The 25726-nt window shown below is 46.8% G+C and overlaps 1 protein-coding gene across 3 annotated transcripts in view; it reads right to left on the bottom strand.

Annotated features, from left to right (window-relative positions):
- Positions 1-17646, bottom strand: part of LOC147701087 (uncharacterized) — a 79922-nt gene extending 62276 nt beyond the window's left edge. The window contains exons 1-5 of one of the 3 annotated variants that reach the window (XM_086929871.1): positions 17533-17600; positions 1792-1844; positions 1654-1707; positions 1539-1565; positions 1385-1446 (exon numbers count right to left, since the gene is read on the bottom strand). The gene's annotated coding sequence lies outside the window, so the exon portion shown is untranslated. Of the gene's footprint in view, positions 1-1384; positions 1447-1538; positions 1566-1653; positions 1708-1791; positions 1845-17532 lie in introns of all 3 variants that reach the window. The other 2 variants (XM_086929870.1, XM_086929872.1) reach the window with 2 other exon arrangements.
- Between the last annotated feature and the right edge of the window lie 8080 nt (positions 17647-25726).

Below are 25726 nucleotides of genomic sequence, written 5' to 3' on the forward strand. Positions count from 1 at the left end.
AATAGGGGAATAAGATATGAACTGTAACGCTGTAAGAATCACATGGTGTCAATGGATGAGAGGCCCGGGCATGGATTAGTCTCTCTGGAGCTGACTGCTAAGTCAGCGGAAACCAGAGGCCATGGCCTGCAAGCACATAGTGCAGGAATTACCTGCAGTGGTCCAAGAAGACATCTAGTGCTCCAGGCTCAGATAGGGCTGCTGGCCTACAGGGGGATTCACGGCAGGTTCGGGCGCAAAGTGCTTAGAGTATTGAGAACAAGCAGCAGATGCCCAGCAGGGCAATAGCAGACAGTCGAAGGCAGCAAGGCCCGGACGAGACTGAAAGGGAGTGATACCTCTGGCCCTCACCATCATGCAACAGCGTAGTGGAGCTCAGCGGGAGGACAACCCGATGACAGCCACCCACTGGGCTGGGACCCCCATGACAAGGCAGGCCGATCTGGTGATGTGGTAAGAGATGTAGGAGCCATGTCCTCAGCGAGAAGCAAGAAGGATCAGAATCTAAAAAAGATACTGACCAAGCTCCCGATGACCGGCAGCAGAGAAGGGAGGCTCTCCCCAATGACACAAATCAGCCCAGATGCAGACACCTCTGAAGCCCCAGTTACCCACGCCTTTTTAGAGTCGCTATTCGGTGCATTACGAGGCGACTTGCAGACGCTGAAAAGGGAAATAGCGGGGAGATGAAGGAGATAACCAATGGAGGCCACACGTTCCTAAATGCAAATAAACACTATTGGGTATGGGCTCCCAATCAGCAAGGCCAAGCCACAGCCTAATGTATCAATAAACAAAGAACGCCAATGCTGCCCTTAGATAATTCTCAACATATCAACATCTCACAATCGATTCAAACATAAAGTGAGGGGATCAATGTCTCTTGAATGAATCTTCAATTTTATTGATTGTTTTACTTCATTTGGAATTTTTTTTTTAGTTTTCTCTAAATCTTTTTTCAGTTTGCAAAAACATATAACATGCAAAATATGGAACACATTATGTACACTTAAAACACTCCCCAACCAACACTCACACATACACTCAGTTGTGAATCACAATCAACCACTCTCAATCACTCTCTACAATACAAAAGTACATACTAACAATTCTTCAAAGTTCAATATAAATCATATCTCCATTAGTGCCATAGACATTCCTTTCAGCCTATTTGTAAATTTTTATAAGAAATTCAAAAATTCTTTCATGTTCTTATGGCATCATACAATACAGGGTCTACGCGTTTCGAACTCTTCCTATTTTTCGAGTTCTCATCAGGACCACACTGTAAAAATGAAAATGGGGGAGATCTGAGTTGGATTCTAATTTTAGACCATATCTCAAAGCTAAAAAGTGGCTCAACATCCGTCTCTTGACCTCTTACCTTTGTATCAATGTAACCCAATCAATAAATCGTAGTCATCTTAGTACCCGGCGTAGGAACACCTAAACAACAGTAACACAGAAAGGCTCAGCCGAGCTATTCAAAAGTGTTCTCTATTAACTACAATGTTGCACACTCACATATTCTCACTCACCGGTGTGTCTTGTTTGATGTACCACCTCTCTGTGAATGGACAGAGATTTCTCATTAGGCACAAGTCGGATCTTATTTATGTGAAAGCAAAGAGCCGCGAAAAAAGTCGCTCTTACCTCGATTAGTTTTGGTGTTAGCGGGGGTTGTTGTTGAATATGCAGGTTTTTCTCCTAAAATGATAAGGAATCCTATTACTACTTGCTACTTGACGTCATTAAAAGAGTCCGAACTTGGTGTGTTAATTCTCACATTACCTTAAGGATAAGGAATCAATGAAGGGACCCGGAGTGAATTATTTCATGGTGTCCTGAAATGACAAAACGGAGTATCCATGTCATTTCCTATTACTTGCGAGGTGACCCTAGAGTAGTCTATTCCTATTGATACCATCGGAAGTTAGTAGTATTACCGTGATTCAGGACTTAGTTCCTCCGTGCTCCGGCTCCTGGGGGTCCGTATGCTCTCCAGTGCTCGTACGGCTCTATCTGTGTAAACGGAGCGTATTTACCTCACTTCCGGGTCGCGCCATCTTGGAGTGGGTTGTTTGTTTATTTTTCCACATCGGTCCAAACATCGACGTGCATTATATTTTCAAATAGCGGAATTATGGAACTAATATAGTAGCCAGGAGGTTGTATATCATAAAATTAGTTGTGCTAATTGCACGGTGGTGCCGCCATCTTGGAGTGGGTTGGTGAATCGTCTCTGGGTATGTCAAGATAATGATTATTTCTTAATTTATTTCTGATATTGACCTGAAATCAACACATCTACGAAAGTTTGTACATCTCTGAAATTTCATTTAATCCTTCAGTTGCCGGGTTACTAAAGGGGCATTTGAAAGGCATCATTTTCAAACATAAGACAACTTCAGGGAGACATGAAACATTCACCAATTGTAAATCATGTTACGTCATTTATGGGATAACATGTCCATGTGACTTATTGTACGTGGGAAAAACCAATCAGGAGATAAAAACCCGAATCTAACAACATAAATCAAGAATAAAACGTAAGGTTCCTAATGCACCTTTAGTACAACATTGGCTAGCAAAAAATCATCTGGAAACTGATCTCCACTGGACGATGATAACAAAGGTCGAACAAGATAAGAGAGGAGGAGACCTTGAAGCCAAGTTATCACGCTATGAGGCAATGATGATTGTCAAATTCAACTCGGCAACTGAAGGATTAAATGAAATTTCTGAGATGTACAAACTTTCGAATGAGAAGTAAAACAATCAATAAAATTGAAGATTCATTGATCCCCTCACTTTATGTTTGAATCGATTGTGAGATGTTGATATGTTGAGAATTATCTAAGGGCAGCATTGGCGTTCTTTGTTTATTGATACACGTTCCTAAATGGCATAAACATCCCGCCTTATGATAGGGCGGGACGTCGATGCCATTGGAGACCGCATTGCCTCCATCGAGGATCAGGAGCAAGCCCGGGAAGAGGAGGTGGAGCATCTACAGCAAGAGATACTCCGGCTCAAGGCTCAACATAGCGATCTCCAGGCACACACAGAAGCCCTGGAGAATCGGTCTTGGCGAAACAACATCAGCGTTAAGGGAGTTCCCCCCTAAAGAAGAAGGTCCAGACATCACACAATACCTGCAGGGTCTCTTCAGGAGCATACTGGGCGCCCCCACCGGATATTTTGGCTTGCATTCCAGACTTTCAACTAAAAGCGTGTATACTACGTGCTGCCAGGGACAAGCAACGACTAAGATATCAGGCCCACTCCATACCTTTGTACCAGGACCTGGCTCTAATACCTCTTCAAAAGTGTTGGGTGTTCCGAGTGGCAAACACGAGTCTTCGAAATCAAGGAATACCGTATTCTTTGGGTCACCATTTCCGGCTGATTTTCATATGGAAGGGCAACCTCCTCCAGCTCAGATCCATGCAGGACACTTGCCAGGTGCTGGGCATTGAGAATCCAATTCATACACAAAACCTGATCCTGATATCTATAAGCTTTATATTCCTTTTCATCATCTGTTGTTTCGTGTGTGTGGGTTCACTTACTCCTATCACTCACTATGCCTCTTATAACAGACTGTGCTTATCTCTATGATGTCCTCGTAACAACCGTGTGTCTTCCCGTGTGTGTCTGCCCTACTCACTCTCAGGCGCTAATGTGTGTCCTCCAACAAGAGTAAAGGAAAAAGTGTGGGCAGGAGGAAGGAACCTCACGGGAGCAACCACCAGGGAACTGCTGACTGGTACTCGTCAGTATGTTCCACTTCTCATCATCGGCTCCTTCCCACCAAAAAGAAATAGAATTTCAAAAGAGGAAAAATACCAATGGGAAAAATAATAAACAACTCAAAAAAATGTAAATTGATACTTGTATAGCGCACTACTCACCCGCAAGGGTCTCAAGGCGCTTGTAAGAATACCGCTGTGGAACCCATCCTGGGCATCCCCAAGGTGGAGGTCAGGCATCCTTAGCCTTGTGGGGGCCGTTGTGGAGATTAAGCAAGCTATTGCCCAGAGTTGCTGAGTGGTACTCCATGATTGGAATAGGCACCGAGGCGAGAATTATCAGGTCCGTGGAATTTTTGAGCCCAAGACCCGCCGAGGCGGGGAATTGAACCCTGGTCCCGGGCTAGACTTCTGCATCAGGGTCTGCCGCTCTAACCATTGAGGCTTGCTCTCCCCACCTCTGCGAACGGGAACGGGAGCCCGATGAGAGATGGTGTACAGCACTATTGACGGTAAGAAGGCTGGACGACTGGGCAAACATAGGAGCGTGTGAGCATAGTAGAATAAGCCCATGTGGGCTATAGAGGCCACACACGCTATGAGTCGCGAGTGGATTAATGGAAAAATGGATAGGCTCACAAAGGGAATTGGAGCAAACTAGTGCGAGAAACCATGCAGGCACTCGTAGCAGTACCTACCAGGGGCATTGAGTACAAGGGATGCATGCACACATGGAAGTTAGGGGCGCGGGTGTTAGGAGCAATCCAACATACACTAACCCAATGCGCATTTGTAGGTTGACAATAAGTGACCGCAGCACACAGAAGGGGATCAACAAAGCGTACAAGTGTATGAAGACCCCAGGTATGCTGGCAGACACCTTTATGAAAGTAAATTACACCGCTTTCCCTGAAACAGTTGGCCCTTATAAAAATGTTAATGATATGGGCAACACACTTATGGTGTCACTCTATGCTTTTATTTTTGTATGTGGTGTCTTTGTGTCTGCAGATTTAACAACTGGCACAGTCCAGAGCAGTATGGCAAAGAAAACCCCCAGCCCTGAAGAAGTTGCCGCCGAAAAAAGAGAGGCAACGAAACATGTTGGCTTCACATACTTCAAAAACGAAGCTCAACTGGAGAGTGTAGTTTTTAATAGGAGAGGTACCCAGCACAGAATAAAGCATATCAGAGAGCCAGGGTAATCTAACTCCATTTTTAAAAGGGTACCAGACTGATTAGCGGTCGTGGCGCCCCAGGGGAGTAGATGCACATGAATGCAATGAGGTTTTCACACTTTTGAGTTGTTTATTATTTTTCCCATTGCTATTTTTCCTCTTTTTAAAGTCTATTTCTTTTTGGTGGGAAGGAGCCGATGATGAGATGTGAAATATACTGACGAGTACCAGTCAGCAGTTCCCTGGTGGTTGCTCCCGTGAGGTTCCTTCCTCCCGCCCACACTTTTTCCTTTACTCTTGTTGGTGGACACACAGTAGCACCTGAGAGTGAGTAGGGCAGACACAAAGGGGAAGACACACGGTTGTTACGAGGACATCATAGAGATAAGCACACTCTGTTGTAAGAGGCATAGTGTGTGCTAGGAGTAAGTGAACTCACACACACGAAACAACAGATGATGAAAAGGAATATAAAGCTTATAGATATCAGGATCAGGTTTTGTGTAAGAATATGATATGAGTGGAGGGTACCTGAATCCGTAAATTCCCTCTGAGCTCCAATTTGATAGGACCATTGAGAATCCAATCCAGGAGGAGAAAGAGGGCCCCCAGACTAAAACTCCTCGAGAAAGATGGCATAAGCTCTATGGGAGGCGTAGCACAGAGCGAGCGACAAGACCGGACCCCAAGACCATGGCACAAGAAAGACTGGCAGTGCTGGAGACATTGTCGAAGGAGACATCCCCCCATGATGACACCGTGAACAACTGAGGGACAGATAAGTGACATTTGCAAGGATAGGTGGGCGGCAAAGAAGTCTGCGGGGAGCGTAGAGACACGGGGAGTGTAGAGACATGGGGAACTGGCCACACATGTTCCCAACTATTCCGACTTCCAAGGACGCGCACACACAAATGGCGGGCCCTGGACAATTTGAGGTTAATGGGCTTCTAAGCTGGGGTTGGGGAGGGGAGGGTGGAGAATGGGTATGCAGGTTGAAGGCGTTGAAGAGAGGATCAAGCGGCAATGGAGGCCGGGCAGACGTTGGGAGCTCAGGGGGAAAAGGGATCAAAGGGACCCAAATACTGGCCAAAGCTGGTGCACTCACTATGACACGCTATTTCCCAGCCCACACTGAAAATTCTCACTCTCAATGCGAGAGGTCTCAACAATCCCAATAAAAGGAGGTCCATCCTTTCCTACCTGGATAACATGGAGGCAGATGTGTGCCTCCTCCAGGAGACACAGCTCCTCTCCATAGATTGGCATAGAATGAGGTCACGACTCTTTCCCCAGCAGTTCTTTTCATCTACCCTGGATAAGAAGCCGATGGCTATTTTAGTAGCCAAACGTTTTTAGGGGACAATGGGAGAAAAGGTGGCTGAAATCAAAGAGGTTGATGGGAGCAGGGCCATGGATAGCGTAGGTGTTGGCATGAGTATTTCAGATGCCGAAATTGTGTGGTAAACCGCCAGAGTTACTGCTCCCGCAATCACCCTTCACCCGATATACAATCAATCCAGGGGCTGCGTCAATTGCCTATAGATAGAAACGGCTCCTCCACCCCCACAACCCACCTATACCAATAACCATTTCAAATACCAACCCCACCAGGGATGTTGCTAATAGGTTAAACAGGCCCAGGGGCTCGAATCAGAACAGGTTGTCTAGTACCTCGTGCATTAATGTTCCTGCCGCCCCAAGTATCAATGGCTAATCAGGATGTCCTGAGTCTGCCGCCCGCTGCTTGCCCTTATGTATTGGTACTGTCAGGAGTACCTACTTTAACCCCTTCCATGCTCATGACGAGCTCAGCTCGTCATGCAGTACACTGCTTGTGTGCTCATGACGAGCTGAGCTCGTCATGATCCATGGAATTTAACAATTTCCAGCACAGGAGGGGAATTGCTGTAGAAGTCAAGGTGTTAAAGAGGGATAAGCATGAGTCATGGGACCAGCTACGCAATAAATGTGCAGACTGACTATCAAGGCATAGAAGCGTCCATGTATCCTAAATAAAGGTTATTTTTATGGCACGCAGGTTTGGGTGAGTCAGTGCATCTACAAAAAATATAGGAGGGGACAGTATTGTAATGAACTTTCGCAGACCTTCTTTGGTGAGACACCTACTAGGGGCTTGCTAATTCATTACACCTAATAGTGCTAACATATGCGCACTACCCCTTGGTTATTTCTACAAACCAAGTCATGCTCCTTTCACCAACAATTCCTCTTGATTACTACCTCTAATAGGTTCGAGGCCTTGTCTGGATTAGAGACCCAAGACTGACTATCAACTTTTGGGGAAAATACTGATCCTGCTATTAGGTTACCTCTTGCCATGCCAGTAACTGAGTGTACTATTCCCACAACCCACTTATCCCCACTATGCAAACGAAGGCCTCAGCAAGTTCAGACCTCCGTATCTTAAGCTGGAATGTTGCAGGGTTGTACTCTAAACTTCACCAGCCAGATTGGGACCAAGATATCCTTTTATTTCAGGAAACATGGACCACACAAGAATTGCATATTGAGGGGTTTGAATGCCATAATATCCTAGCAACAACCCCCAACCAGGGTCGACCATTTGGGGGTTTATCAATCTGGGTCAACATTAAGACAGGGGGGTGCATAAAAACTGTACATATAGACAACAATAATATTTTAGGCATATTATTTAATAGGGGAATTTCCTTTTGGATAATTCATTTTTATAACAATGATTTTCATTCTGTTCCAAATATGCATTTTATGAATTTGTTTAATTTTATTGCATCTGTTGGAAAATGCAAAGACTCCATTAAGTCAGTAGGAATCTGTCTTGGGGTGATTTTAATGCTAAGCTAACTTACTCATGGTCAAGCAAATATTCACATAGCAGCAGACAAACATGCAAAAGGGGTAGAGAGCTAATGGACCATTTGAACACCCTTAACTTAATTAATGTTATGGAAATTGATGCAACTACAAAAGATAATGCCCCCCCTGAACCGACATTCAGAGGGAGGGTCTGTTCATCTGAAATTGATAATGTTTTTTTATCTCCCCCGCTTTAGAAGCAAGCTTGCTTAAAGCCGAAATTATGGCCACAATCTTTGGGGACCATAACCCAATACAAGTAACGTTACGGATGTCTCTAGTTCCAACGCCTCAGACAGAATGTGGTGCTGGAGATCTATCACCATCCACAGATAACCGCAGACTGGTATGGCGAGGCATTAATTATGCAGACCGATTCAGTTCTATGGGTAGTGGAAACATGAATCTTATTAACATCTGTTTAGAGGCCCTGTTGCACACCCAGTGGCTATCAGCGCCTTTACCGAACTCAGTGGAGCCATTAAATCCTTGCTGTCTAAACCCATTTGTACAGTACTGCGCGAGCCTAGATGGTTCAATCAGCAGTGCTCAATTGCCCACAGGAAGCTCCGCAAGGCCCTATCTCAAAGCCCTAGGTGTAATGATTTAGTCAAGTCCTTAAGGTTGACATATAAGTAGGCTATTGCTAATAGGAAGGAACAGTTATTAGGTGAGCACTGGGATGCGCTCAATGGGACAACCGTTCACTCCCATCAGATGCAACATAATGAGCGCTACCTGGGAAAGTCACTTTTCCACTATTTACCAAGAGCCTGCTTTTTAATCCGACCCTTTTATTAATAGGGTGCCCCTGGAGTCTCATTATCAATAAACGAGGTTGAGGAGGCTATACCTCAGAGTGCGGGCAATAAAACACCATGCCCTGATCGGTTGGCCATCGATCTTATTAAACATAAACCAGATTTCTGGGACCCACTGTTGTTAAATATTTTTAATATTCTAATCAGTGCCAAACTGCCGAAGACATGGTCTACTAGCACGATCGTTTCCATTTTTAAAAAGGGCGATTGCACACAACCTTGTTGCTGTAGACCAATCTCCCTCATAGATAACACCCTTAAAATTTTAGGCAGCGTTTTATACACAAAAATTTTAACCTGGACAGAGGTCAAGCCTAGGTAACAATGAGGCGCAGTCGGTAGTGCTGACTATGAGTGTGTTCTTTCACTTTCAATTGACGGGGCTACCCCCCTTTAGTCTGGTGAAATCCAAAAACGGGATTCAAGTCGATCTTCTCATGACACAGACTTTTCAGGTGAAAAAATTGTCAATGTTTGCTGAGGCCCTTCAAAATAGTTACCCAGCTCCAAAAATGAGGGTCAACGAACATTCATTGCAAAGACAGTTTTGATGAGATGCACACCTTTTTTGTTATTTGCTTCTAGCTTTCTCCATATTCATTCATTTTCAACCTTTGTTCGGCGTGCAAGCTTGCTCCGCGCTCCGCCCATTGCACTGCAATTGTGAAACCAAACTGAAGAGGAGCCAATTATGCCCCCGCCAAGCTGCACAGCCGTGCCTTCAAATAAGTCCAATAAATCACTCATGTTATACTTCTGTTAATCCATATTTACTCTATTTTTATCAATCTTTTTATCCTTTGTTTTCTTCGACTTTTTTTTAATCATTTTATTTCTTTGTCAACGTCTTTTCACAACAACACAGGAGAAACGTGTTTCCACAGGTCACAATTTATTCAAGAACACCCAATGCATTTCGGGATTACCCTTCGTAAGGGGTTTATCTGGGGAAAAATATATACAGAACTATCAATAAAATCCAACTCCACAGCTCGGTCACAAAACCCTCCTCAATTTAATACATCACGTGGCTCCCTTTTTGGTGTGGAAACTAAACCGTTAATATAATTTACATGTTAGTGGATTGGCAATCGCATCCTTTGGGGAAAATTTAAAGTACATCAAGACCCCCAGTTTCCCCCTGAGCCCTCCATCTAATCTCTGTTCTAGTTTAAGCAATCGAAGAATTAAACCCCATACACGCTTACCGTGACTAGTGTTTGTAGGCTATTTAAAAGCATCATTATAATCCGCTTTACGCGTTTTATCAGAACTTTTCCGTACCATCTCACGGTCTATCTGTGGTTACCCCCGCACTCCTTTACAATCAGTGTCATGATCAGGGGTGTCCATAGATAAAGGGCTTACAGATTCGTATTGGTAAAGAGCCAGGTCTTCAAGGCCTTACAGAATGAGTTTCCAGAATCGAAATTGAAAGCGGAAGGGAGTTCAACAAATTGTCTGCAGCAAGCGAAAAAGGACCTCCCCCATCTAGATTTTCTGAATATAGGCACAGTCACCGAATTACTTTAAACTCAATTCTCCGACCCAAAGGAAGCCAAGGAAGGCTCTTGATGGTAGCCGCAACAGAGTGGAATTTAGGAGGACCCATCACCAGCCTGGCAGTAGCATTCTGCACAAGTTGGAGCCGGTGTAGGAGACCCTTATTGATCCCTACATAAAGGGCATTGCAGTAATCCAATCTGGACAACACAAGGGCTATCACTGCCTGTTTCCACGCGGAGGTGGAGAGAAATTGACATATCTTTCTGAGGGTTCTTATCATTCCGAAGCAGGTGGAAACAAGGAGAGGCAGGTATCAACCATGATGCCTAGATTTTTGGCACTGAAGTCAGGGCGAGGGCAAGATCCAAGCGTATCTGGCCTCCAGGCCCTGGACCAAATCTCCTGATTGTCTCCGAAAAGTAAAATCTGAGTTTTATCCCCATTGAGTCTTAGATAGTTGTCTGCCATCCATGCAGCTACCGCCTGCATGCAGCTTTAAAAATTTGCCGCTGAAGCTTCAACACTCTCAGGGATGGTAATCATGATTTGAGTGTCATCAGCATAGGATAACACTTCGAGGCCAAAAGATCTTACAACCCTGGCAAGCGGGGCTACATAAAGGTTAAAAGGGTGGGACGCAATGAGGATCCCTGGGGAACTCCACAGAAAAGCCGTTTAGGAGCAGAAAGGAATTGACCCATCGCATCTATTTGAGCCTGTTCCGTAAGGAAAGATAATAATAATAATAATAATAGGGGGTCTTATAGAGCGCTTGGTGACGCACCACGGCGTGTCCCCGCGCTGAAAAGCAAGTGCTACCAGGAAAGTACCGGGACAGGGACCCAACTACCGGGCAAATAGGAAGGTTTTTAACTTGGCTCTAAAGGTGCGCTCTGAAGGTTCCAGGCGCAGTGCCACAGGAAGTTTGTTCCAGCTTGAGGCCGCCAGATACCTAAAGGATCTGCTGCCCATCCGTACTTTAGATACCTTAGGAATGGATAGGCGCCCCGAGCCAGAAGATCTGAGATCACGGGGGGCTCGTATTGTGTTAGCAGGCCCTGCAGAGGGAGAGGAGCCCTGCTGTTAACAATCCGGTGGCATGTGCATAGTGCTTTGAATTCCACCCTGCTTCTCACCGGAAGCCAGTGCAGGGCCTGGAGCGCAGCTTTAGATGATGCTCTTATGGGTAATTTTGGATACCAGCCGCGCCGCAGCGTTCTGCAGGACCTGCAGGCGGCTCAGGTTCTTCTCAAGAGTCCCCAGATAGAGCAGGCTGCCGTAGTCCATCTTGGACCTGACTAGTGCATGCACTAGAGTTTGACGGGCTTTGATTGGCAGAAGCTCCAAGACCTTCCTAAGGCGCTTAAGAATCCCGAAACAGGCACCAACTACCCGGTTCACCTGGGGTCCAAAAGTCAGCTTAGAGTCGAACCAAACTCTCAAATTCCTCGCCTCCTGGCAGGGAATTGGTGCTAGTCCCAGGCAAGGAGGCCACCACGCCGACGTCCAAGCTGCTTGGTCTCCCCCCACCACCAGCACCTCAGTCTTGCCTCCGTTGAGTTTAAGGCAATTGGCAGACATCCAGGCAGCAAGATCTTGCATGCATGCTCTGAAGATGTCCGCCGCGAGACTTGGTGCTCGCGAGAGGGAGATGACCAGCTGCGTGTCGTCGGCGTACGACACCATGCTCAGGCCGTGACTCTCCACTATGGTAGCAACCGGGGCAACATACAAATTAAAAAGGGTTGGACTCAGGGATGAGCCCTGCGGCACCCCCTGGTCCAAGGCAACTCGCTCGGAGTAGCAGTCGCCCTGCCTGACTTGAAAACCTCGGCCAGAAAGAAATGATTGGATCCATTTCAGCGCTGCCCCTCCTACTCCCCCTTTGTTCAGACACTGTAGCAAGATGGAATGTGCTACAGTGTCGAACGCAGCGCTAAGATCCAAAAGGATCAGGGCCATAGTCTGGCCCTCATCGGCACCCTTCCTAATGGTTTCGGAAGCCATGAGGAGCGCTGACTCCGTCGAATGTCGGGGCCGAAATCCAAACTGGGTGGGGTGTAGCCGGTTAGTGTCTTCTACATAATGCATTAACTGCATATTCGCCACCTTCTACGCCACTTTGGAGAAGTAGGGTAGAAGGGAGATGGGACGCAGGTTGTCCAGTTTCTCGAAGCTGATATTCGGCTTCTTGTGGAGGGGAAGCACCACGGCTTGTTTCCATTCCTCTGGCATGGTGCTGGACCTAAAGGAGACATCCATCAGATGCCTAATGTAAGGTTCTAGCGTTGTCAGGCTGTCCCCCAGCCGCTTGGGTGATTCTGGGTCCCGTGGAAAGCCTGATTTCACAGATCTACATATTTTATTCAGGTCGTCTGCTGGGGGGGTGGTGAAATTAAGCAGCAGATTTTGTCCACCTGCCTCTCTAGCAGATGCTTCAAACTCTCCCTCTACCTTGGGTTGGGTAGGGAAAGCTGAATAAATTTTAGACACTTTGTCACCAAAGTAGTCAGCAATACGATTACAGGCGGCAACTGAGCAGACCTCCAATCCTACTGAGGACTTGGGGACAGTCAGGGATTTATAGACACTAAACAGTTCTTTAGCTGAGTTATCAGCACCCAAGATCCTGTCTGCATATTAAGCAGTTTTCGCTGTCCTAATCAGGTTATGATACTCTCGTCTCATGACGAGATATCTCTCTCTCGCCAGGCTGTCATAGGCTGCTCTCCACTGCCTTTCTGCCCGCTTGCAGTCCCTCTTGGCGCCTCGTAGTTTCTCATTGAACCACGGTGCCGTTCTCTGTTTACGGCCGCTCTCCTTCGGTCGGCCTAATGGGGCCGTATGATCCAGTGCAGCCGTGATACGGTCGTTAAGCAACTTGTTTGCCGTATCCGCGTCATCGCCTCCAGGAGGGCCCCCTGCGATAAGAGCCTCATTGAACTCTGGCAAGGAGAAACTGGCCCATTTACGCCTGGGGTAGTTGAGGGGCAGGGGGTGTGACACCTTGTGTTTAGGGAGATGAATTTCAAATGGCACCATGAAATGGTCTGTCCAGGGGAAGGGCTCGGGGGGCGCCACTGTGACATCCTCCCAATTTGCAAAGACCGGGTCGAGCAAGTGGCCATGCTGATGTGTTGGAAGCTGACCCTTTAACTCGAGCTGTAAGGCCTGAAGTTCTTGACAAAACTCCATCGCTCCATCGCTCCTGTGTCTGACAGATCCTCTAAGTGCATGTTAAAGTCTCTGAGTAACAGAAACTTGTCTCTCCGTAGTGCTGTCTCCGTGACATACTCTAGTAGGTTCCCTTTAAACCTTGCCAGTGGTCCCGGGGGACGGTAGATTAGATAGCCCTTCACTGTGGTACCCCCATTAATTTTTATGGTAAAAACCCCAGCCTCGCTACCCGCCAAAGGGACTAATTCCAATTGACAAGCAAACTGTTGTTTAAAAGCAATCGCTATGCCCCCCCCTCTGTCCTCGAGTCTGTCCAGTCTCACCATCAGATATTCTTCTGGCAAAGCCTGAATGATGTCGGGGTCCGAGTGAGCATCCAACCACGTTTCCGTGAGGAAGAGCAAGTCTAATTGTCTATCCACAAGAATATCGTATATGTTGTGCTTGTGGCATCGCAACAATCTCACGTTAAGCAGGCCACAGGATAAGGTGGAACTGCCCCGGGTATCAGCTGTCAGTGTGCTAAAACAAAATTGACAGTGCCTGCACCCTCCCTCTTCCCCTATCTTTAAACTATGAAGGCCCGGCATGCAGGTAGAGGTGGAAAGACTTACAAGATCGCTCCTACTCCAACACACTCGTTTGTCTGGACCAGGGATGGGGGCCCTGGGCCGTGTCCGGTCGCGGACGGGTGCAGACGGGCTAGGCTTAGGCGCGGCTTCGGCGCGCGCACGACGCGCCCGCTGCGCCAGGCTGCTGCGCCGTCTGGCCATGACGCACATTATATAGTGGTGTGAGGAGGGTGGGAGGCCGGCGCGACTAGAGCGCTCCCCCAGCCACACCTAAGATGGCGCCCACCGCCGCCAGACGCCGGCTCTAAAATCGGCTGGGCGAGGCAGGGAAGAAGATTCAGAGCGTGTGAAGGGTGTCAGAGTGCCTAAAAATATATTTCTCCAATTATCATAGAATAAAAGCCCCCAATGCTAAAATAGCAGAACGATGCCCAAATGCTTCCTAAAAAGTCCAAGTGCCTCCTAAAATGGTAAAAGGTATTCCCCACACAGTAAAATCAAGCAGCAAGCTCGCAACCCTAGTTGCACTCACTAGGTAGAGCTTCGAAAGGCAACGCAGCCGCCGAGAAGCCCAACTAAATACTCAGGGAGGGCGGGAGGCCGGCGCGACTAGAGCGCTCCCCCAGCCACACCTAAGATGGCGCCCACCGCCGCCAGACGCCGGCTCGAAAATCGGCTGGGCGAGGCAGGGAAGAAGATTCAGAGCGTGTGAAGGGTGTCAGAGTGCCTAAAAATATATTTCCCCAATTATCATAGAATAAAAGCCCCCAATGCTAAAATAGCAGAACGATGCCCAACTGCTTCCTAAAAAGTCCAAGTGCCTCCTAAAATGGTAAAAGGTATTCCCCACACAGTAAAATCAAGCAGCAAGCTCGCAGCCCTAGTTGCACTCACTAGGGAGAGCTTCGAAAGGCAACACAGCCGCCGATGTGAGCACATTAAGGGCGGAGCACTCAATATCTATTTCCCGGAGCCTCCCAGCCAATCTAAGGGGAGAGATGGTATCGAAGACTGCCGTTAGGTCCAGAAGGGTCAGTAAGGTGGTGTGACCTGCGTCGACCTGTTGTCGAATGTTGTTAAAAACAACGGTTAACGCCGTCTCGGTACTGTGCTCACTTCTGAACCCATGTTGAGAGCCATCGAGCAACTGATGATCCTCCAGATAGGTGCTAAGATGGAGGTTCCGGTGTTTTTCCAAGATTTTAGCTGGGATGGGCAACAGAAAATTAAACTGTAGTTCTTTAGTTCCGCTGGATCCAGAGAGGGCTTCTTTAAGAGAGGTTTAACCACGGCCGTTTTCCAGGCAGTGGGATACTGGCCAGAAGTAATAATGGCATTAGGAACTACGGTCAAAGTAGGAACAATAGCCTCCATTCCTAGTTTCAGGATCTTCAGGGGACAGAGCTCCATAGGGGAGACAGATCTAACTCCACTTAACATCCGCTCCGTGTCTTCTTGAAGTATAGGGGGAAAGGCGCTCAAGCGGCAATCCTTTGGAGAAGCTACCAGAGAAACCGAAGGACGATCGGCGTTTGACCCTCCGACATTGGATATCTCCAGGGAGGAAAATATGTCCTTGATTTTGTCATAAAAAAGCATGCCTTTTTATCACATAGCTCCTGGGAGACTTCGGTGTTTGCAGAGACCGAGGGGGCTAGGAGGGAATTAATCATAGTGAAGAGTTCCCTCTGGGATTTGATAGGATTTCGTCATCTTAGAATAGTGGAAAACCTTTTCCTCATTAATAGCTAGCCTATATTCCTTCAATCTGAGTTTATGCAGGTCCCTTTCGGCTGGGATAAGCTCACAGCGCCATATTCTTTCCTGCTCTCACCGTACCTGCCTACGGTTTCTCAACCTTTCGGTGAACCAGGGCGCCGAAGGGTGTTTTCTGGCCACATAATGCTCCTTAAGAGGGGCAAGAGAGTCCAGAGCCACCAAGAGCCAGTTGGAAAAATCATCATAGATTGAGTTAACATCCAGGTGGGGGAGACAGCAATAATTGTGAAGATCTTCCTTATTTATGCGGCTTCGGTTTCTCTTCATCTCCACCCTGTTCTTAAAATTGGTATCAGGGTGAGATTCTGCAATTCGCAGAAAAAATGGAATGGCGTAATGATGAGACCAAGAGAGTGGGATGGGATCATTCACCTCTATCCTAGGATCGTTAGAGAAGATCCCGTCCAGAATGTGTCCCGCCGTATGAGAGGGGCTCCTCACCAGCTGAAGAAGGCCACAGGAGTCCATAGCTTCCAGGTAAACCTGCGTTTCAGAGCACAGACTTTTCTCCAAATGGAAGATAAAACCATCCAAAAGAGTGACAGAGGATCTAGCCAAATAAGGCTCAATCCGATTGCTGAAGTCCTGATTAAACATTCCTCTGGGTCCAGGAGGTCGGTAGCTGACCACTCCCACAAAACTATCAATGCGTAGGATCTTCAAGGAGAAATATAGGTCTTGGTAGGGATCTGAGGGAGTGGTGAGGGCCTCAGTGAAGCACGAGAAGGTGTCTTTATAAAGTACTCCCAAACCCCCCTATCAAATCTGGACAGAGCATACTGTGAGGGGATGGCCTCCACCAGGTCAGGCTCTGAGCAATCACTAGCCCAGGTTTCAGTAATAAATACCCAATCAGGCCTACGGGAGGAGACAAAATCATTAAATTCTGCTCTATGTTTAATCAGAGATCAGGAGATACCCTTAAAAGGACTGTTTCATGGGTAAGGGTAGGGCTGACATGTTTCCCCTTGGGTTTTTTAGCTACCCCCAATGAAATGACTGTCTTACAGCTAACACACTCATATAGCCCAATGCTCACAGTTCATCGACCTGCAGTGCACATCCTTCTATCCTTCTCTCCTTGAAGCTCAAAGAGCTGTCCTCTCGGGTAAACAAGGGGCTTACCAGGGTCTACGATAAAAAGGACAGCGTCCCTGGCACAAGGCATAAACTTGGCACAGACGGACACAGACTGGCGTGCTTTTGGCGCGCCTGCTGCGTGCGTTCACTGCGCGTCCGGCCCGGCATTCAGATTAAATAGCTGGGCCATTCAGGAACAACTAGAGCGCTGCCCATCGATCTGGGACAGGAAGTGGAGTAGAGCAGCAAGAGTGAAACACTCACTTCCCTCATACAGTTGGCGAGCAGTGGTGGACCGGGGAAGGAGCAAAAGACCCCCCCATCTCCCTCCCCGAGATGAAGAAAAAAGCAGAAGAGCGCCTAGAGAGAATGCAGTAACCTCACACAAGTAAGCAATTATAATAGTTTTTAAAACATTCCCCCCATTAGAACGCACACAATGATTCAATAAAATTTTAAAATCACAGTCACTTTCTAAACGCAGTAGCAGCGCAACAGCATGGCATCTCTAATCAGGGTGAACCACCATCACGTGGTGTAGAGGAGGAGACAAATGTGATAATAGTTAAGGAACTGCTGGGCAAAACTGACCTAAAAAGGAACTGGGCCTGCACTGCACCCCCCAATAGGTTCCAAGAGTGGAATGTGGCAACATCATGTTATTATCAGAAGTTTGATAACAACAAGAATAGTGCACAGAGAGAGTCAAAAGTTGAAGTAAAGAGACAAAAAAAAACAGAGATCAAGAAAGGGAAGAGAGAAAGAAGAAACAGGGGAAAAGGAAACATAGAGTTATAGGAATCCTTACCTGACAATTATTTTTTTGTTCCCCCAAGGGTGGCAGCCACGCTGCACTGCCTGTCATCCCAGAATACCTTGAAAGGAAGTAAAGAAATAATTTTGCATCAGACGACAATCACACTCCATCACATTTTACAAATAACTGTCCTGGATTTACAAAACAACCGAGCCCAGGGAGAACCAGAGTCTGACTTTAGCCTCCTTTAACCCCTTCCATGCTCATGACGGAACGGTTCCGTCATGAGCATAAGGTGGCCTGTGCTTATGACGGAACCGTTCCGTCATGGTTCCATAGGCCCAATGGAACGCTCAGCACCGGGGGAAAATCCGCGCAGCACAGAAGGGGTTAACAGCTATTGCTGTGAATGTTCCCCAATTAACCGCCGTGTTCGGCTGTTAACTGTTCAAGTTTCACAGCAACAGCTTTGAAACAAAGTTTTCAGAGTACTGGAGGTGTTTCAACCCCCTCGGTCTCTGGGACACCGTTGTTTTATTGATTAACACATTCTGCCCTCATGGGGCAAACAGTGCAATGACCTTATAGTCAGCCGTCGCTGGCAATACTGCCCATTAAAGGACCGCTCCCTTGGTAAAGGCCCTTGCCTTTGGAGCTACATCAAGCATCAAAGCTATATTAAAGGTTTCAAATAATTACTGAAGGCATAAACATGGTTACTCAGTCAGAGAAATAATTATCATAACATTTGCAGGAGGATCACATAAAGGTAACCTCTAAAGTATATCAAAAGACAGACTCAGAAATAACTCTCGATGTAAAGTCAATAGACAAACCACACACAACAAATGTGTGCTGAGATATAAGAAAACATTTTTTTTATAATATCAAATAGCAAACTTATATAGAATCTGCTCAGTTAGGAATCAAGGGAGAGTTCTTAAGTTTTTAGACAGAGAGAACACATTATTGACATGGTTCACGATGAGGTAAAAATGACAGCAATCAATGAATGTTCTTGAAACATGGCACAACAAAATGTAATTTAATAAACCACACCTACAAAATGAATAATTAATTGTGACTCTTCCCCAAAAAGCCACAAGTCATTTTACAAGGTAATTCCCTAACATAATAACTGGATCTTAGTCACAGTATACGTTTCTGGCCATTCATCATTGACCCAATTTGTACGGGAACATTTACTGACAGCTTATTAGTTGTTTATTAGAAATGCCTACAAATTGGACTCCTTTCCCAAGAGGGGTGGGTTGGGAGCTCTCGTCAGTCTGACTGTGGAACAGGTAGCACATTTATTGATTAAAAGAGATGCTGGATTCCCATTTACTTCTTCTACAACAGAGCCACTCTGGGTGACCTCTAGGACTGCACCAAGCATGCAATCCTTCTCCCGTCTCAGGCACCGTCATTAAGTCTGAATCAGTCCAGTAGAAACTCCTAGTGTAGGAGGAAGTTGTGGAAAATCCTTATTAATCACTGAAGGATTTTGTTGAAATCCTGAATTTGTTGAGAACTTGCCATTGTATTCTGCACTGGGCTGTGGGACCACCGGGACTGAAGGCATGTTCCAATATACCTGCCTTTGATTCTGCATGCTCGGCACAGAGGCCAGTTGGGCTGGGAGCATTGACTGTGACATCCGAATCTGGCCATCTGATTCATGTTCCAGTTTCCCAAGTTCCTGCAACCATCGCAAGGAGCGTGTCTTATTCTGCACACTATTAGTGTTTGAGGTATTTAAATTGCCACTGTCAGTAAAACCAGCACCCTGAGCGGGGCCGGACTGGCCGTAACGGGCTTCGGGTGTTTCCCCGGGAGGCTGGAAGGGTGGGGGCTGATTCTTCAGTGCTGGGAAACATATTTCTTACTGGGGGCTGGTTTTGCTGGGGTACTCTTATATCGCCCCCGGTAACAAAAGAGGCAGGGATCTGGTCCGTCAAAATTGTCAGGCCCGGTTTGGGTTCCCAGTCCGGCCCTGACCCAGAGGAACAACATTTCCTCCTTGCACATACTGAACATCATTCCTCTGCACATCAACGCCGTGCATATCCAAATTCACACCAGCAACAAACCCAGAATCGAAACGAGAATACAATACATGAGAACCACTTTCGTCACCCGTTTGGAACATTTTTGTCTGAGCGCTCATTATTTTTTCTTTGATATTTTTCTGCTTAGTAACAAAATTCTCACTACAGAACTTTGCGTAAAACAAAATCTTTTCCGGAATGTTAGTCTGCAGCCCCTCACATTTTGCTGATATGTGAACCAACCTCTGGATAAAACGCTCAAAAATGCGCCCTCTTTTACCCGGTCTTTGCCTTTGCAATATTGTGTGTAACTCTGCATTAATCTCTTGTACTATATAATAAAATATTTTGAGGCGCTTCACTCTGTGGTTCTTTAATTGGACAGTTTACAAGCAACTTACACTCATTCCACAAATCTCTTGGGACAACAATTAACAAACTTAAACTCAGCTCTCGACCACCCTGCCTGGATGAACAGGCCTCATCTCCACTGCATCCCTCCTGGAGAGGCCCCACCTCCTTTGAACCACCCAAACACAGGACAGGCCTCACCTCCTCGACACCCCCCTGGACAGGCCTCATTCACCTCCTCTGAGCACCCTGGACAGGCCTTGCTTCCTCTGCATCCCCCCCGACAGGTATCGCCTCCTCTGCGCCTACCTCCAAACAGGCCTCACCCCCTCTACATCCCATCGACAGTCCTCCCCTTCTCTGCACCTGCTGGACAGGCCTCACCTTCTTTGCGCCTCCCCCTGGACAGGCTTCACCGCTTCTAACCTCCCCCTGGACAGGCCTCACCTCCTCTGCACCCCTGGACAGACATCCCCTCCACTGCACCCCGCTGGACAGGCCTCCCCTCCACTGCACCCTGGGACAGACCTCACCTCCTTTGCACCACTTGGACATTCCTAACCTCCTCTGCACTCCACTAGACAGGCCTCACTTCCTCTGCAACCCCCAGCTCTGGACAGGCCTCACCTCCTCTGTACTACCTTGGACAGGCCTCGCCTGCAGCACCCCCCTTCCCTAACAGTCCTCAACTCCTCTGCACGGTACCACACCACAGAACAGGCCGCTTCTGCAACCCCCCACCAGAAAAGCATCACCTCCTCTGCACCCATGGACAGGCCTCACCTCTTCTGCACCCCTGGACAGGCCTCTCCTCCTCTGCCCCCTGGACAGGCCTCAACTCCTCTGCACACCTGGACAGGCCTCACCTCCTCTGCACCCCTGGACAGGCCTCACCTCCTCTGCACCCCCTCAGGACAGACCTCATCTCCTCTGCACCCCCAACCCTTGCAGGACATGCTTCATCTTGTCTGCCCCCACATGGGCAAATTGAGAAGTTGGCCTGGTATATGCTGTCCACTAGTTATAATGGGCACCTTGTACCAGTCCAAACAACCCTTATTGATGATAGCTGTGGAGAGCAGCCTTCAGGCTAAGTCTTGAAGGAATGTAAAGCAGCTTTTTTTTACCAGTCTATAATCTCATGAATGACCAAATGAAAGGAGAACCACACCAGCTATATATAAAATATATGTATTTATTCTAAAACACACCCCCTAGTCTCTTTATGAGGCTAGAAGTCGAAGTACACAAGTCACAAGTCATATACTACAGTAAATAGCACAATAGGCACCAGGGGGGGACCAAACCATATTCTAAAATAGTGATATAAGAACCACAACTTGACTAGACACAAGGCCTAGAGCCTGTAGAATCATGGGACCCCTTCAGAACCACCCAAGGTAGTGACACAGGGGACCCACGGGGAAGCGTGCAGTGTGGGAACACAGCCGCAAGCGCTGTTAGCTTCTATGGGGAAAGTCGCGGTTGGAAATTTAAAGTTTCAGGACACTTAGGAGAGGACTAGGAACAAACCCTTTTGGACTTAGATGGTTCTAGGGCCAACACCCATGGGAGCACTGGAGTACTCGTGTTACCGAACCCATGAAAGCCGGGAGCATAGGTGCCAAATGGTGTTGGGTCGCGTCGTCATTTTCAATGGCGAGTTGCTGCAAAGTGCTGCTGACATGAAGAGGAGAAGTGTCCGAAGAGATCCAAGTCTGGATCGAAGATGTGAAGAACCTGAAAGCAGAGGGGACAGAGTCTCCGTCACTAGTCAGTGACCAGGGGCACGATAGTCGAATGCTCACCGATGTCGGGTACTTCAGGTGAGATGAGGGAAAGCTTGACTCTTCAGCCACGAGGACCAGGAGGCGTCGACGACAACCAGAAGCAGGATTCAAGCTCGCCCACAAAGGATGTCAAACGCTGCAGCGTCGGTGCCCGGATTGGACAGAACAAGCCTTGGCAACAGCAACCGACGCAGAAAGAAAACAATGGCTTTGGAGTGGAACAGCAAGGTCCAGGCAACTCACCAAGCGATGGAGAGTCAGGGCACGTCTGAAGCAATCAGGGAAGCCCAAGGAAAATCAGAATTGCCTTCTCAGGTACCTACAAGTCAACAGACAAGGGGTCGAGAAGGTACCTCGAGCTGAATCACAAAATTGCAGCCCTCGGTTCGCTCGAAGCGTGTAGGCCAGCAATCTTCAGTGGATTCTCTGCTCGGGGTCAGGCTACAAGTAATCTAAAGCACAGCATCGAAGAACGTCGAGAAGCTGATGTACTTGCAAATGTGCATGGTGTCCAGGGGTTCCGGTTTCACATTACCCACAATGGCTACAGGTCTCGGCTGGGGACTCAGATCAGCCTTGGGGAAGTCTGGAAATCCACCTCTGGTGTTGCAAAGTCTTTGGCGTCTGGCGGGAGATTCGGAGATGCAGACCGCTCAGATGTGTCTTTGGTGCCTGCCAAGCAGGGGAGTAACTCCTTTACTCCAAGGGAGATTCTTCAGTCATCTGGCGTTGAACAGATCGTCGAAGGTCCAGGATTCAGTTTCAGAGTTTCGTCCAGGGATATCTAAAGTTCTGGTTACAGAGGTTCCTTCATTATACCCAAGGAATGGGTTGGACTAGCTCTAGGGACCCACCTATGGGAGGGTTTGGAAAGAGGGGAGCTACACCCATTTCCTTTGTTCAGCTTTGCACCAAAGCAGGGGCTGGTAGCCCCTGGGGCTGGTTTGAACTGGACTGCGCACAGGGACACCAAATGTGCCCCCTGTGCAGACTTCAAAGCACTCTTGGAGTGCTCCCACCCAGCTCCAATACACAAAAGTCTGGCTGGGAGGTGGTTACACCTCCCTGTGACAGGCAGCTATTGTCAAGGCCTCCCCTGCCGGAGTTTCGGTCAGCAGCAGGAGGTCAGACTTGTGTCTGTAGTCCAGCATCCATTTTGTGATGCCAGGGCTCTTTTAAGCTGGAACAGGGTATACCTGTGCTGTCATGTCGCTTCCTCTAGAAGGGTGGGATCAAACTCCCACACCAGTTTCTGGTGTGGGAGTATGATTTACAAGGTGTTTGACACCAAACACAACATGTTTCCATGCAGCCAGTCCAAAGTTAGCATTTACCGCAAGGTTATAATGCACTTAAGAGTAGCTAAAGCAAGGCAGTGGCATTTGATTTAGGTAACAAAGCACCACATAGAATAATTACACACATTATTTTGAGGAACCCAGTATTTGAAGGTGCTAAAAGGTGAGGAGAACCACCTCACTCCTCAGGATAGGCCTCTGGCTTCTAGAAAAAATGACACTCCTTAGCACATGTCTCACTTATAAAGTAACATAAGTATGTAACACGTTTCCACAAATTCAAAATTAAATAATGTGCAAAAGATTAGTCTTCCTTCTTTTTTGTTGGTCACTTTATTATGTGCAAGTCTTCCCAGAAATTCTCTAACAGCCAACACGTGTTTCGTCGTAAACGGGAGGTCGTCCCGCGACTTTCTCAAGGCTGTGTGGATTTAGAAAAAAAAAAAAAGACCAGTATATATATTGGGAAAAACAGTCCCATTGATAACAAACAAACCATACTATATCAGTATTGGGAGAGTCACCAATCAAGTGTAACTCATGCTTGTGGTGAGATAAAAAATCAATACAAAAATCCAACAACACAATAACACAGAATATACCTCTGTGAAACAGTAGGTCTCTGAACCTAATAGCGATGGAGAGACCAAGTAAATGCGCTTAGGATAGTAATAGCCAGCTAAAACTCTCCCACACTAAACGGAGTGAGAACTTTCCGCTGTTAGAGCGATCGTGAGAAGTGTGAATCATTACGAGGGCTAAGGGTCAAATTAAAAGAAATCTGAAGCGTGCACTGAATAGGTAAAATAAAATAGTGATGTGAGTAAGTGAAATTTAGACACTAAAAGCAAGTCTTATTTGAGGGTATATAAATACCTATCTCCTGTATGAAAACTGATTCTGTAAAACAAGCAGAAAGATTTGTATATATCAATCCATAATTTAAAATTCAATGTTTGAGATTAGCTTTAAGACTAGTGCCTTTAAAATAGACCTACTTATTATGCGGTGATAGTTCCAAACCGCAATGGGTTTCAGGTATGGTAGCGTCTATTATTCCGAACAGATTTCACTGGTTTCTATTTCTTCCAGTAACAATTTTCTTAGTGCTGTAAAAATGTGAAATCACTAAATAATGCTTATTTAGAACCGTATTTCCTACTCAAGTCACTAATCATTACTAGCAACAAAGTCCTTACTATTCTTTATTAAAAAGGCTTCAGAGCAACTGACGTGTTGTTTAAATATTATAGTTTTCTTAATGCACATGCAGATTGACAACTCAATCGAAATGAAGTATCCTAACCCAAAAGAAATGCCAACGAAAACCCATGCAGTGTACTGTTTGTAATGAATACCTGCATATTTGGGCCATAGTTACCAAAATCTGCTTTCTTATGCTACGTGCAAAGAAGCATATTGTGAGCGTCATAGTCTTAGTTTACCGTCGTATCGCAACCATAAGTTGGTGGATGTGAAGAGTCGGTGTAGTTAGAATGGCCGCCAAGTTAGAATAGAAAGCCAAGTCCTTCCTCTCTGTTTACACCATGAGAGTAGGGAGTGAATTCACAAACAACGTGAACACGCTATTTACACTTCCAGTATTTAAACTAGTTTGGGAAACTTCTTCGCACAAGCATACTTGGCATTGAAGATGCATGGTGGGATCGCGGAGGATTCTCTTAAGAGTGGAACAAGGTAAAAAATAATGCTAATGCTGAGGTGGTAGCACGACTCAGGAATTCTACATTCTTCTAATGTTGAGTTTGCGATAACATTAACATAGTTATATGTCTTCATGACAACTTTTAAATATTTTGTTTTTTTAAGGGGGCATACTATAGCCGGTTGGTGTTTTTGAGCCGTATACGTAAGTACATTAGGAAGAATGTGTAATTTTACGTGTCACCTCTTGTTCTAACATTAACAAGATGTAGCTCTCAGAGTCTTTAACATTCTAACTAAACCGGCGCTTCACAATCACCAACTTATGGTTGCGATACGACGGTAAAATAAGACATTTTTTTGGTTCCTCTCGAGGTACCTTTGCGATCCCCTGTCCGTTGACATTTGGGTCCCTGAGAAGGCAGCTGTAACTTTCTTTGGGCTTCCCTGGTTGCTCCAGACGTGCCCTTACTCTCCATTGCTTGGTGAGTCCCCTGGACCTTGCTGGTCCACTCCGAAGCCATTGTTCTCTTCCTGCATGGGTTGCTATTGCCAAGGCTTGTTGTGTCCAATCCGAGCACCAATACCTTGTGGGACAGCTCGAATCCAGCTCCTGTTTGTCGTCGACACCTCCTGGTCCTCGTGGCTGAAGAGTCAAACTTCCCCTCATCTCACCTAAAGCATCCGACACCGGTGGACATTCGACTATCGTGCCCCTGGTCACTGGCAAGTGACCCAGACTCAGCCCCCTCTCCTTTCAGGTTCTTATCTTCTTTGATTTAGGCTTGGATCTCTCCGACACTTCTCCTCTTCCTGGCAGTAGCACTTTGCAGCAACTCGCCATTGAATACAACGACGCGACCCGACACCATTTGGCACCTATGCTCCCGGCTTTCCTGGGTTAGGTAACTCGAGTACTCCGGTGTTCCCGTGGGTATTATCCCTAGAACCATCTAAGTCCAAAAGGGTTTGTTCCTAGTCAACTTCTAAGTGTCCTTAAACTTTAAATTTCCAACAGCGACTTTCCCAATAGAAGCTAACGGCGCTTGCGGCTGTGTTCCCACACTGAACGTGTTCTCCGTGGGTTCCC

The sequence above is a fragment of the Lissotriton vulgaris genome, chromosome 7, assembly GCF_964263255.1.
Source record: "Lissotriton vulgaris chromosome 7, aLisVul1.2, whole genome shotgun sequence".
Taxonomy (NCBI): Eukaryota; Metazoa; Chordata; class Amphibia; order Caudata; family Salamandridae; genus Lissotriton; species Lissotriton vulgaris.